The following is a 14,188-nucleotide window of genomic DNA, read 5'->3' as shown; positions in this document are numbered from 1 at the left end:
TTACTAGGGTACATCCAGGGATGAGAATCAGGGTTACTTTTCTTTGGAGTCAAACTTGGCTACAGAATAAGGCTCTGGGAGTTATTTTATGCTGTGTGATCTTCTTGGGCATATCATGTAACTTCTCTGAGTCTCTCTTTACTCATTTGCAAAATGGGGATAACAATACTGACCTTATACATCTCTCTAATGATTCAAGTAGAAAATATTTGCAAAGTGCTGACCATGATATCTGGCACGTGGTAAAGGCTCAGTAATTATCCTTCTAGCCCTCACTGAAGTAGGGATTATTGTGCCCATTGTATAGATTCAGGAATTGGAGTTTAGACATGTCCAGGTTAGCTAGTTCAAAGCCACATTTTTTGGCAAGTGGTGGATATAAAATTTAGCCCAGACCTCCTTTAATGACCTTCAATTCTACACAGTCTTTTTGACCGTGGGGTTTAAAACCCAACTACTCTACTCTCCGGCCTCTCTGTCTATGAAGGTGCTTGGCCCACTGCTTACCTGATAAGACCCTTGTTCCCCCTCAATCCGTGGGAATTTAGGATGGGAGAGAGGGTTCCCTCTTAGCCCCCTCTTTTACTCTGAGATAGAGTAGACGTAAGTGAGAGCAGAGTGAATAATGATCCCTGTCCCAGCCATACCAGTTCCTAGGATTCCTAGAACTTATGAACATTACCCTTCTGTCTCAAAGTCTTGACAGATGTGATTAAATTAAGGATTTTAAGATGAGAAGTTTTCTCTGGGTTATCCAGGTGGGCCCTAAATGGCATCACAAGTGTCCTTAGAAGAGGAGGGCAGAGAAAGGTTCAATATAAATGTATATACGGTGGAGTCGGCAGTGCAGCTGTAGAGGCAGAGATCTGAGTGATGCAACCAGAAGCCAAAGAATGCCCTTAGCCTCCAGCAGCTGGAAGGAGCAAAGGGTGGAGGTCTCTCATAGTCGCTCCCAAGGGAGCTTTGGCCCGCGTTGCCAGTTTTGAACTTCTGGTCTCCATAACTGTGAAAGAATAAATTTCCATTGTTTTAGGTCACTCAGTGGTAATTTGTTCCAACAGCCCCAGGAAGATAATATTGGAGGTTCTCTTTGGATACCCCTGTGTTCTGCAGTGGTCCCTTCCGGTCACAGCAAACTGGACACGACTCTACTTGTGTCTCTTGGCCGTCTGATCACTGGCTCCTATGCAGGGCCAGCAGGGACCTAGGGAAGCGTGTGCACCTGCAGCCCAGGGCAGCAGGCAGAGTTCACTGCACTGGCACAGCCCTGTCCTTTCCCATCACCTGAGCTTCCGTGTCTGGGAGCGGACATGAGCCTTCTTACCCGCTCTGCTGCTAGGTGGAGAAAGCATGTTCAGCATGGGTTGGGGCAGAGCCAGAGAGGCTGACAGCTGTCCAAGTCGCCATTCCCTGCCTCCTTTTTGACATTGAGGGTCCCCAGCCGAATTTACCCCCATCTTCCCACCCCTGTTGCTCAAGGGCAAGGGCTTTCTGGAATAATTTTACTCCGTGCACCAGAAACAAAGGAGAAACCAAATGCCTTGCTTGGGAGCGACCCATATGGAGGAGGCAAGGCAAGGCCCAGTGACAGGATAATTGCTTAAATATCTGCTTTAAGTATAAAGGCAGACTCTACCTCCAGCTGGAGTTCAGGTTCCCACAGGTCATGAAAACAAAGAGGGGAACGGGAGAATTAAAGAGGAATAGAAATGGAAATGATTAGGAAAGATTGCCACTACTTACAATGTGTGTGTGTGTGTGTGTGTGTGGGTGGGTGGGTGGGGAGTAAGGAATTAACCCTTTTGGGTTTGTGCAAGTAGGGTGGGGGCTCGCTGCTTTTGGCTTTCCTTCTCAGGATGGGAAAGCTGGAGGCCTGAGCCCATGGGTGAAGTCTCCCAGGACCTGGAGAAGAGACTGGTGGGGCTCATTTAGGGTATTGGGCTTTGGGTAGTGGGAGTTGGGCATGGCCTTGAGTGGTGGGGGTGAGTTTGTGGGCAGCACATTCAGGTTTCCTGGTACTTTATCAGAATTCCTTTCTGCTCTGCTGCTTGAGTTCATCTTGTCTTCTAGCTGGTGATGCCTATGCTTGCTGTCTTTGCCCACTCAGCACTCTGGCACTCCCAGATTCCTGGGTGTGGGGGGGTAGGGATGGAGGTCTCTGTGCTCACTGCTATAGCATTCTGTTTCTTCTTTGCAGTCCTCAATATGCTGGCTATCGTTTAGTGAAGAACAATGATCTTATTGCCTCAATTCTTAGAAATAAAACTTTTCAGATTTTAACATTCCTGGAATTAAGGCCTGCCTTACAATTAATGTGCATATATAACGGATGTATTAGACATGGTTCCCCAGAGAAATAGAACCGATAGGATATCTATCTATCTATCTATCTCCTATTATATATCCTATTGAGTTATATTCTATCTGTATATCTATATCTGTCCTTAGAGATTTTAAGGAATTGGCTTACATGGTTGTGGGGAGTCTAAAGTCTAAAATTTGTGGTCAGCAGGTGGGAAATTCAGGTAGAATTTTTTTTTTAAGATTTTATTTATTTATTCATTAGAGACACACACACATACACACAGAGGCAGAGACACAGGCAGAGGGAGAAGCAGGCTCCATGCAGGGAGCCCGATGTGGGACTGGATCCCTGATCTCCAGGATCAGACCCTGGGCTGAAGGTGGTGCTAAACCGCTGAACCACTGGGGCTGCCCCTCAGGTAGAATTTCTATGTTCCAGTCTTGAGGTAGATTTTTTTTTTCCTTTGGAAACTTTGGTCTTTGCTGTTAAGGCCTGTAACTGATTGGGCCTACCCACACTATGGAGGGTAATCTGCTTTACTTAAAGTTCAGTGACCATAAATATTAATTACATCTAAAAATTACTTTCACAGCAACATCTAGCAGCTGGGCACCATAGCCTAGCCAAGTTGATACCACCATGGAATTCACCACCACAGTAGGATAGTCATTTGTTTATTTTCATTCATTCATTCATTTATTCATTCCCTCCTCCAAAATATCTGCTATGGGAATATGTACAGTCTTGGTGGGTACCTTAAATGTTGGGCTGTAAAGGCATTTGTTTTGAGTCTGCCTTCTGGTAGGCTATGAGCTTCACGAAGGCAGGGGTCATACCTATTTGTTCACTGCAGCATCTTCAGTGCAGAGAACTGGCATATGGCAGGTCCTCAATATTGGTTAACTACCTGACTGGCCAGGTGGATAAGCAATAAATGATTTGAATTCTGGTGCTCCTTTGACTTTTAATTTCCTCTCTTCAGGGCAGTTACAGGGCCTTTTCCCACTTCCTTTTTCCCCTTGTGAAAACTACATACTCCTTTACTTCTCTCTATCTCTCAGTCTTTCTGGCTCCTTGTCTCTCATCCCTTTTATTTGGCTAATGCTCTGTGCCTAATCATGTTAGCTAGCACTGGCATTATAGAGATGTTTGCAATCCAACCCAGGTCTGATTATGAGCTTCAGCAGCCCCAGGCTACTTTAAGAATGTGTTGATTGGTGGGGACTGGGGAGCCCCCAGAGGGGAGCAGCATTTTTGGCCGATGGAACTGCCCACATGTGTGTCTGGGCACTGCAAGAGAGCCTGGGCTGGTTGGGTTTTGGTTGTCTCCTTGATCAGACTCCTGATGGGGTATTTATCGTGGCTGGACATCTAAGCCCTTCCTGATTGTATTAAGCCTCATGAAAGTGAGGCCCCAAACAATCCGGCTAGTGTGGCTAGTGCTGTAACCACAGCAAAGGGTGCCCTGTATTTCTTGTCATTCTCTGTTCAAGCTCATTTCAACTTTCTCCCAACACTGGGAGTATAAAAAAACTGCCACGTGTTTCTCTGGTTTACAAGCATTACCTCATTTCCCTTGTCTAGGATATTAATTCAGAAATATTTATTAAGTGATTTCAGGATTTGGGGCAATTTTGAAAGCATTCAGTTCAAATTCCAAGAAGGATGTCATGGGCTTAAAGGAAATTAGCTACCTCTCCCCTTCCCTCCATTTTCCCAAAAGCACCCTGTATTTTTCTTTAGAGCACTTTGCTTTCTTGTCATTGTTCCCTAAATTATTTACATTCATTCCTTCAATGTCTGTCTTCTCTACTAGACTGTAAAAATCTCTATCCGGGCAGGGTCCATAGCTGCTGTCTTCACCATTCTATTTCCAGGAGCAGGCACAATAAATTCTTGACCATCTATTGACTACATTTTGATTGACAAATGATATGGCATTCCACTCAGAAGGTGTAATTATGTTTCTGAAAGTTTGTACACAGGAGGAAGGAATATTCATATAGTCACACAGACTTATGTGTGTAAAAAATGGATCCATGGGATCAAGCTAAAAGCTCATGCTGTATCTCAAAGAGCCTTAAAGTGGTCCTTTCTTGTGTTCCTTGAAAAGATCTGAGACAAGTCTATGTGAGTCACCATCCCTAGGAAGGCCAGTGTGAAATGAAATTACTTCAGGTTTTACAATTGTGAAGACACACATCCCCGTGTTTGCATATTGTAGTACTCTGCACTTTGCTAAAATGTGGGGTTCTGTGAATCAGACTTTGTCGACTCATCTCTTGGTTCTGCCAGTGTCTAGATTTCCCGCGTGAATGTCGTATGGCCTTCTCACAATATTTGCCATCTCTGTGCCTTAGCCCATTCATGTATAAAAGGGGATAATAATATTCTTCACCTCAGACTTGTTCTGGGATTATGTGGGATAATTTATTTATTTTTTTAATGTGGGATAATTTATGTAAAGTACTGGGGTCAGTGCCTAGGTCAGAGTAAAGTGAGTATCAGTTATTATTATTTCCATAAATGTGTAATAGTGAAGCTGTCTTTGCGCGCATGCATGGTGAGTCAAAGAAAAGAGAGAGAGAAGGATAAGTTTTTTGGAAGGAAAAATTCCAATTACTGAAAATGGTATGTGGGCTCTTCCTATGAGTAGAAACGAGGCTGATAGCCCAGGATACAGCACTGTAGGGGGAAAAGAAAAGGGGGAGCAGTACGGGGAAGGTATATACTGTCGAGGATGCGTGTTAGCAAGGAATGGGGATGATAGAGAAAAGAATGACTAGTAGTCAGTGGAGTTCACTCATTTGGCATCTGGTTGCTTCCAGCCACGTTTACCTGGCATCAGTACAACTGGTCATTTCAATCCAAAAGTTCAGTTCAGCAAACATTTGGGGAGAGCTGGTAGCTTGCCTTTGTGAGGTCCAAACTCTAAATCATCATTTGGCCTGGGTGGCTTTTCGGATTGGGCAGTTGTGACAACAGCATCTGCCACCACCACCGCCACCCCCACCCCCCACCCTGCGTGGTTATTTGGGTCAGAAGTTGCATTGCCAAGCAATTACTAAGTGACTAAAATGTTTCTGATTTCAGAGTACTCTTGTAGTAAGGTAGAATTGATCAGAAAGCATATTGTCTTGCTGCTCAGAGCAAACACAGATGATTTGCCTTAGAGCCCCAGTGATTGGGCTTTGAATAAATCCTCAAGGCTCATTCAAGAGAGAGTGGTTCAAATACACTTTTAGAAGTAAAAACCAGGTTGGCACATTCCCTTCCAAGTCATCCCCTCAACTTGGCTCATGGTGGAGTTCTGGCTGATTCAGGATTTCTTTTTAATTCCTCTAGCACAAAGGACTTTGTTTTAATTGATTGAGGTATATTATTATTATATTAAAAAGTAATATATTTACAGATATGACTGTGAGGTGTTTTTTTTTTTTTTTTTTTTTTTTTTTTTTTTATCCCAAAGAACTTTTCACATCAATTGGGTGATTTGATTTTTTTCAACAACCCTTTGAGGTAAGTTGGGTAGATAAGTATATGATTAATTTCATTTTAAACACTGAGATTTGAGGAGGGAAAGTGATTACTTATCCAAAGACGTCCAATGGCTGGACTGGTGATAATAATAGCTAATATGTAGCAGTCACCGTGTACCAGGTACTGCTGTAAGTATTCATTTAGTCTTCGAAGTGACTCAATGAGGAAGGCACAGTTATTATCCCTGTTATGCAGATGAGGAAACAGAGGCATAGAAAGATGAAATCAGTTGCCTTATATTACAGCTGCAAGGTGGTGGAGTGGAGATTAGAACCCATATGCCTTGGCTCCAGAGTCTAGGTGGTTACCTGCTGTGGTACATTGAACATTTCAGTGCATGGTCTCAGAAACTCTCCAGCAATTCTTACTGTACCTACTGCCTCCCCTTCGGTAGAGGGATCTTCCAATCTTGATGGACAAGGACTGGTTTAAAATATTAAGAAACCAGATACAAAAAATACCTGTTTATGTATTAGCTGGATCACTCGGAGCAGAAGACAAGAACCACCTTCAAAATAATAATGAAATGGAAAATTGAAGCTTATGAGCAAGGGGGAATGCTGCTGAAACCGTTGTCTCATTCTTTTGGTTGTTGCCAAGGACTCCTCTTGGCTTCCTGCTCTGTGCAGTTTTATTTTGTCGAGGTAGGAGGAGGCATATCAACGCTCAATTCATTCTCACGGTGGGGAAGGGGGTCTGTGTCAGTTGCATTTTCTTTCTTTGTGAACTTCAACAGAAGTGTTGGCAGCAATCAGATTTGAAATCTTGCAGGTAAGGGCTTTAGAGCCACTGGTAGAGCCTGCTTTTCTGGTGAGCTCCTAGGTTTGTAGGATGTGGAAATCATGGGAAAGCTAGTCAGATATTCTGAAAGAAAGATATTTTAAAACCTTAATTTCTCTTTATGGACGGTAGGCGTTTTGGGTGCTAATAGTTTAGGATGGTTCTATTCAGAAATGAGGTCCTTATAGCCAGGGACTCCAAAAGGTACTTTTTGGCGTTATTCTAAGACAATGAGAATGCACTGAGCAGAAGGTGGCTGATTTTTGATTCTTTGGACCACCAAGGGTTGTGCTGATTAAAGTAATTCATTGTTACCATCAGTGTATGTTTTGGAGAAAATACCATTTTCTAAGTGGCAAAATTTCTGCCATGGAAGAGATTGTTTTTGGTTGGGTGGGAGTGGAGTGGGAAGTGAGTAGGAATTTTCAGGGCTCCAAAAGGCTTGTAATTTTGTTTCTTGCCTGACTTCACATGCAGCAGAATAACTAACTCAGATAACTCCGTGGGGGCCTCACCTGGGTTTCCTGTATGGTGTCTAATTTTCTTCCTGCCTCAGTTATTATGTAATCACATTATGTTGTCAAAACTTGGACAGTGGGAGAGAATATGGTAATAGAGAGAGACCCGAATTCCCTGGGCGCTTCTGCTTAACATGACTTTTATGACCTTTGGCATAAGTATTAACCTGAGAATGCCAACTTTGTCATGTCTACAAGCATGTGTGCATAGGTGGACAAGGTGAGATGGGGGGTGACATTAGACATGTATTATAGTAGGCATGATGCTAAGGCAGACAACTGAAAAATGAAAATCTTTGCCAAACTAGTTTATTTGACATCTTTAGACAAATAAATGATGTTGCTTGAGAGATTTTTGTTGTGGAAAGGTTGGAATTGATAATCATGGATTTGAGTGCAGTAAATGTTATATGCCTATAAACACGAATAAGGGGTTTATTATGTTCATGTATTGATGCTCTCTGAGGGTAATTATAAACACTGCCCCTCTCACAGATTGTTATATTTATTTTTCTTTGATTTATAAAATTATAGAAATAATGTAGTGGTAATATTAAGTGAATTTGGAAAAAGAAAAAAAAAGAAGAAAAATCTCCAGCAATCTCACCATTCTGGTATCATAACTTTTCTCATGTTTGAGTTTTCCTTTTTTGCTGTTGGCTGACATATTTTTACCCAGTTGGAATTCTAAGTACACAGACTTTTAATTTACCCAATAACATTTGCAAACTGGAAGCAGCTTTGGTAGTAGATCCATGGACGGAGGAGCAAGAAGGGACATTCAAGAGCATCTGGCCTGATTTCCTTGTTCTGTAGGTGAAATGGCAAAAGTCCAGAGAGGTGAAGGGTTTGCCTGAAGGACAAAGATTGGGAGCAGCTGAGCTGGGGCTGTTCCTAGCACAGTACTGCTTCTGACCATTCCACAATATCTAACTTAGTTCTGAGGGAGGCTTGCCTTCAACACCCATAGCTCTTCAACTTGGCTTGTGTGTGTGTGTGTGTGTGTGTGTGTGTGCATGCATGTGCACGTGTGTGTATATGTATGCACACATATAAATAAGTATTTATATTTATAGACATGAATTACTGCTGTCTAATATATGGAGAAGCTTACTTATGGTAAACTCCAGTTTCATAAACAAGTATAAAAATTGAAAAGATTTGAAAAAATAGTCATGGGATTATGAAATTTGACATTTTCTCACATAATATTTTTCTTGCCAAGTCTCCTAAAAAAAGTTTTTCCTAAGATTTTATGCTATATGCTGTTAGGTTATTTATGATGAAGTGCCACTGCCTAGAAATGTGAAACCGTACTGGCACTGGGAAGTAAGCCCCTAGGAGATGAAAAAGAGAATAGTAATGCCGTCGGGTGAGCTTATTACAATGGACAATTGTTTTCTCACAAACAAAACTGAAGTTTATATAAGCCTTATTAAATGCAGATGCCACAAGTTTGTTGATTTATTTACTTATTTGGCTGTAAGTGGTAGTAAAGATCGATTCCTTATTGGGGTGGAGGTTCTATTTTTTTTTTTTAATCCTGGTCTTTCATATTAGCCCTTAGCAGAAGTCTGTAGAAATGGCAGTCACCATCTTGGAATGTTTGGAATATATTTAGATTAAGGCTTTCCCTCTTTTAGGTGTAGTTAGCCATACTTTTACAAATGAGTACAGAGAATTAAAGAGAATGAAAACATCTAACCAGATTTGCTTGAAAGGTAGATTTGTAGATGACTTTGGGGAGGGGGATTCTTTTCCCTGGACTACAAATTGATTTTTGTAGTTAAAAGTGTCTGTCAAAGGCAAATATTCTTCCTATTTCAAATCAGCTCCTTGAACACTGTGTGTTTTTCTAATAGAAGATGCTCTTTTGAATTTCTGAATTCAGGAAGAAAAGTATATCTCTCACATCAGCATACTCTGTCACAAAAATAAGTGCTTAATAAGTATTATTTAAACGAATGGGTTTTCTTCAGTTTCTTTACTTTCTGTCCTGTTTCCCCTCTTGGTACTCTCCAGAAACAGGTCTTCTCTGCAGTTTGTATCCGTCAGGTGCACTAGGTTATGCTGCAGTCACGGACTAGCCTGTACATCTCTGTGACTTCACACGCATGCTACGCATCCATCATGGGTCGGCAGGGAGGCTCAGCTCGTCCAGTTGCTCTGGGATTTAAGCCGATGGAGGCTTCATTTCAACACGTATTCCCATATCCCCGTTGTAAGGAGGAAAGGATAAGGCAGGTTGTGCTGCTCTTAAACCCTCTACTCAGAAGAGACACGTAACCACCTTCTGCAGTGGCAAAGGCAAGACACATGGCCCTCCCTAGATCAGATCCTGTCGTGTTGCCTGGAAAGAGGATCAGAATAAGTGAGAGCAGCCCTTATGACTACAACGTGATGATATGGTAATACTGGTGATGCGGGTGGACTTTTTCCTGAAGAGTTTAAAATGGTTTTAGTGTTTATAGCTAATCCACATTTAAGAGAGACAGACAGCTTGCTGGTGCTACTGCTCCTAAAGGAAATAGAAGGACATAAGGAGAGAGAGGTAGTGATGGAGCTGAAGCTACAGAATTTGCTAGCAGAAATCCTGACACCCAGGCCCCTAGATTCCTGATGTCTTGTCTTCAGAACCACCTCACAACCTGCCTTAATCTTCTCAGGAATAGCTAACTCATTTCTTGAAGCATCTTGAATCCACTGTGGTGGTGGGTGAGTGTGCAGTTTAAGGATGACTTTAGAATGGTTAGTCTTCTGGAGCAACGCTGGGAGGCTGGATTGTGGAGACTAGAAATAAGAAAATAAAATTTAGATGAAAGTCGGGTAGGTCTGGGTTTAAATTCCAGTTTTGTTTTTCTCCTGTGAAACCTCAGGGAAGTGACTTTACTTGTCTGAGAGTCAGTTTCTTCTCCTGAAAAATGAGGGCAGTGTTTGGCACCTTGCAGGTTGTGGTGATGAGCGAAAGCGGAAGGGCCATGCAGAGCATGGCATGGTGCTTGGCACCACGAGCAGTGCCGGGAGCAGGAGCTGTTGTCGCTGACATCACCTAAAGCGTCAGTTTCTGGTTTCCCGCATGTAGATTGTCAGAACAGGCCCAGAAATATTGGGCCACTGTTCCCAAGTGAGGCTGATATTGTTTCAAGATAAACTACTTGGCTTTTGAGTTTTGTAAGTTACTGTGTAATTTTGCTAAAATATCATTAAGTTCTAGTAAGTTCCTTCATATATTTTAGGGCCTTATTTTTGTTTCGTGTTCTCCATTCTTGGAACTGCTTTTAGGGCAACGTGGTAGTCATGGTAAGGGCAAGTAGGCACCAAGAAATGACTCAAGTCAAACAGTAGCTTCTAGAAGCTTTCTCATTCTGGTTCAAAGAGACCTTTGGATACCCTGTGCCAGGGAGCCTGTCTGCTGTTATTTGTGGGGAAACTCTTGTCACGATAATAGCAGAGAGGAATCACAGCCCTGAGCTGGCTGCCTTGTTGAAAAGCATAATTCTGCTTTAGGCAAGAGATGGCTGGTCTCGTTTTCCCTGTTTAATGGGAGACCAGCCTTTGCCAGCTTCATCTGTTGTGGTTCATGTGGGTGGGTTCACATGTTTCAACGGTGTTGCTGAGTGCCTTGTAGGTCTGATTTCACTCTGAGTTTCTCTTTGCTCTACTTTCTCGATGTACTGCAGATTGAGGCTATTTGGACCTAAGTCAGGAGGGAAAAAGAAAACAAAACATCATTTTGATTCAACAGTTGCTTAGTAAGTACCTGCTGACCAGGAATCCACCACTTGTTTGGACGGTTCTAAGCCAAAAAAGAAAATTCAAATTGGTTTATGAGCATAGATATCATCTCAATTTTTTTAAGGCCCACAAATAAATCTAATCTCTTAAAAGTGTGTACCTGTTTGTAAAGAGACATAAATATTGGGTCAAAATTTGAAATGTACCTAATTTTGCAACTCAAATTCCAAACTAGTTATAACCCTGTTACTTATACTTTCTTCTAAATACTCCTGCTGGCTTCTCCCCCTCAACCCCAGCTCCACCTGGCTTCCTCGTGGCTTCTCTCTTTCTGAGATGCTGAAATGGTTTTATGTATTAGCAAGCCCATTCAAAGCCAGGAAAGTCGATGCTTTTCTTTGAGCAGCTTGAATAAATGATAACAAAACATGACCTTTGCTCAATATCCCCTCCCCGATCCTTTTTTCTCATTTTTTGGGGGATAATATACCGGGGAGAAAAAAACTTTCCAAACACAGAACTTTATGGCCAGAGACAATCTGGCTGCTGGAATAAACAGTCTGCTCCCTCGTTTACAATTCCATCGTGGGCTTAAATCCTGAGAAGCTCAAGGCTGGCCGCAATAGTTCTTGCTTGGCAGCGGGGAAGTCTGCCAACGTCCCATCAGGCTTGTTTCTTAAGCAAAGTTGTATAAGTTAACAGGTTTTATTGTTGGGGGTAATCTGGGGTTGTTCTTACAGGAGGAAGGGACGAGGCCCCCAGAGTGTTTGCCAGCAACAGCCCTTGGCTTTACTCATTCCTGCTCCTCATTAATTTGTGTGAGCTCAGCTCGGATAACAAATGGTGGGGCAGGGGGATCCTATTCAGCCAGGCCTGGCCCTGGTAAGGCCTGTGAGCTAATTGCTCTAATTGAGTGGGAGGGACTGCCTTCCTCTCGATTCTGTCCCTGCCCTGTTTGGAGTAGAATGAATGGAGGCCCACTTCAGCTCCTGCTGGCAGCCCCTGCGGCCAGCTTGGCCATGGGATCCACTGCTGGGATCCACATCACGGACAGCCCTCTTACAACTGCTCCTCTGGTCCTTCATTGTGTGAAGAGGTATTCCAACAGTGCTCATTCTGGGCTCTGCCCTCTTGCTTTCCTTTTGGGTTGAGAAACATTCTGCTATAATTTATATCTGGGAAGCAGCGTCAGAAACGTGTTAGCGTTCCACTCTGGATGGACAGATCATTTACAACTAGCACAATATATTATCAATGAGCTGCTCTTTAGGACCTGCTATATAATAGGCATGTAATGAAGCATAGGAAACGCGGATTTCATTTCCAGGTCCGGGAAAGGGAAAATGGTTTCAGGGTGGAAAACCCACCCCAGGTGGGGGATGAGGGGTGAGGGGTGAGGGCTTGGGGGGTGGGGGCATGGGTAGGGTCTGTCGCTTTAAGACAGACTGGGAGGAAAACCAAAAGTCATCAACTCTGAAAGTAACAAATGAGAGCCCAGAGCTGTGGAGCTAATGTGCAAACTTGTTTCTGTCCTCTATGGCGCCATCATTTATTCAGGAGGTAGAAGCAGAAGATGGGGACTTGCATTTGCTTGATACTCAATTATACATTAGTGTACATCACTTGGCAATCTGTTCATATCAATTTAATTGGATTTTAATATTGCCTCTGATCTTGTTGTCCAATTAACAGTACTGGCTGGCAATAAAGCAGAACCACACACTATGTAACACCTTTGATCCCTGCCATATGGAGCTCTTCCATTGATTACCACATTTTCAAAAAATTTCACTCTCTCAATATGGGCTGTGATAAATGGGAGAAAAAGCACATCCCTGATGTGATAAAAATTTCACTTCAACTCGCAACTTCATTTATTTTGTTGACATTCGGCTCTGATTAAGAACAATAAAAAAATCATGCCCTGAATATCATATGCAAATACAACCCTGGGCATGAATCTAATCATGCCATGGGAGCATTACCATGACTAGCCTGGCATCGGCTCAATTTTTTTTAAAGTGACAGCATACACTTCTGGGCTCGCTGTGCAAAGTAGTCACCACCGCTATGTCATTTAATAAACATCTGATGTTTCGGTTCCCACCAAGGCATGAAGAAAGCATTTGAATTTCTGCCTCTTATTATGAGGCCTCTGTGTTCAGGTGATGTCTTGCATTGACCCTCCCCTAGCCCCATTCCCCTGTTCCCTGCTCCGGGAGAGCCAGGCAGCTGGGAGCCTGGATGGGGTGAGGTTCCTGGGCGACCCCTCAGGCTTCTGCTTCCTCTCAGGGCCACCCCTCAGAATGGGTAGGGGGATGGAGCTTTGATTTGGAAAGGGCTGCAATGCCAAGGACGGGGACCTGCTTGCTCTAGGAAGCTTGTGAATGTGTGTGTGCGCCAGCTTCCTGTTTGCCTCTTGGAGTTATGCAAGCAATTACGGCTTAATGCCCTGGAGACACTCCCAAATGACAGGATTAACCCCCAAGGGAAATAGGCTTCTGTTGTGAAGGATTACATCAACGTTCTAAAAAGCCTTCCACAGCTCTGAGGAATCGCTGATCCTTTTCAAGCCTCGACAGGAGGTTGCCAGTGGCCAGAGCTGAGAAACGCCAGAGGCCCTGGTCTGCTCTGTGGGCTCTGCTCTCACACCCTTCCCAGCTCGGCCTGCTCTGGGACACACTCCACGTGCCATCTCTGCCTGTGCTGGTGGGTGCTACCCAGCTGGTAGTGGGGAGTTTGACGCCCAGCTGTGGAGAGGGCCGGCCACCCGGGCACTCTCGTGGGGACCTGGGAGAGAAAGATGGCGGATAAGGTGGCCGTGGCCAATGGTGGTGGCAGCCAGAGCTCACCTGGAATCCCAGCAACTTCAGAATGTGGGAGGGGGCTAAGGCTGTCGATTACACATGTCATAAATTATTTCTTGACCATTAGCAGTGTTTCTGCCTCATAACTGTTCTTCAGGCATATTAAATCAGCAAGAAGGAAGAGCATGCTAGGACATCTGGGGCTGCCAGATAATTCAGTTAATTTCTATTCCCTTGAACCTGGAGGTGTTAATTTGGAAGCACAACAGAAGAGTCTGAAGAATGCTAATACGTCATTTGAATGATTAATGCAATCAGGGGGATTGGGGGGACCTCTGTTTACTCTTTAATTTTGACATGGCACAGCAAGGAGGAGAGTGGCTAATTTTCCAAAGTTAAGGGCAAGTTGGTTTCATTTCAGTCACGTGGCCTCAGCTGGGGTTTGGGGAGCTGGGGTGACTCAGAAGGGCTGTATCAGGCGATGGGGGCCAGTTTTGTTCGTA

This window comes from Canis lupus, chromosome 10 (genome assembly GCF_003254725.2).
Source record: "Canis lupus dingo isolate Sandy chromosome 10, ASM325472v2, whole genome shotgun sequence".
NCBI lineage: Eukaryota > Metazoa > Chordata > Mammalia > Carnivora > Canidae > Canis > Canis lupus.
The sequence above is the reverse complement of the archived record's forward strand: the minus strand, read 5'-3'. Positions refer to the sequence as shown.